The sequence below is a fragment of the Meleagris gallopavo genome, unplaced genomic scaffold (genome assembly GCF_000146605.3).
Source record: "Meleagris gallopavo isolate NT-WF06-2002-E0010 breed Aviagen turkey brand Nicholas breeding stock unplaced genomic scaffold, Turkey_5.1 ChrUn_random_7180001902738, whole genome shotgun sequence".
NCBI lineage: Eukaryota > Metazoa > Chordata > Aves > Galliformes > Phasianidae > Meleagris > Meleagris gallopavo.
This window is the reverse complement of record NW_011165762.1, coordinates 1-645: the sequence shown is the minus strand read 5'-3', so window position 1 is coordinate 645 and position 645 is coordinate 1. Positions and strand designations below refer to the sequence as shown.

Genomic DNA, 645 nt, shown 5'->3' with positions numbered 1-645 from the left:
GTCTGCCCGCCTCTCGTGACCCTCCGCAGCACCGGCTGGAGCTCCGCAGCGCATTGGCATGGGTGTGAATAGCTGCTCTCAGGGGTTTCTGCTGGGAGGAACTGGGTACAGGGGGTTGTAAGGGCTTCTGTGGCTGGGTGGTCGTGTGCCGAGCTCCCCTGGATGTTGGGTTTCCTGTGTCTTTTGGGTGGTGGGGTTGTTGCTCCTCAGGTCTAATGGCGCCCTTCATTTTTCAGGAGCGGCTGCAGAAGAAAGAAGAAGCAGTGAGTGGGACTCCGGGAGGCAACAGCGAGCAAGAGGAGGAAGGGGAAGCCTGTGCATGGGGGCGAAAGAGAGAGGCTCTCTGGGCAAAAGCACCTCCCTGTCAGCAGGGGCACAGTCACATTTCGGTAGAGCGCTGCCGGCACCTTGGGTGACCAGGCCGGCTTTGTGCTGGGCGACCTCCCTGTAAGCAGGGCTCGGGTCTTTGCTGTAGTTGGCCTTTTGCCTTGTTGCTCCTTTGGCTGCCTGGGGAGCGTGGCCCCCCGTACAGAGGGCAAGAGCCACCTCCCCGCACCCGAGTGGGAAATGGAGCTCGCTGGACCCCAAGGCCACCCTGTAGGCAGGGTAGGTGCCGTTTCCCTGCCCCTGTTCCTCCGGCCCCTC

At 62.3% G+C, this 645-nt stretch overlaps 1 long non-coding RNA gene across 1 annotated transcript; it reads left to right on the top strand.

Moving 5' to 3' along the window:
* Nucleotides 1–4: 4 nt before the first annotated feature.
* LOC109364736 lies at nucleotides 5–588 on the top strand. Its single transcript, XR_002110566.1, has 2 exons — nucleotides 5–62; nucleotides 237–588. It is a non-coding gene; the product is annotated as an uncharacterized LOC109364736 (long non-coding RNA).
* Nucleotides 589–645: the final 57 nt, after the last annotated feature.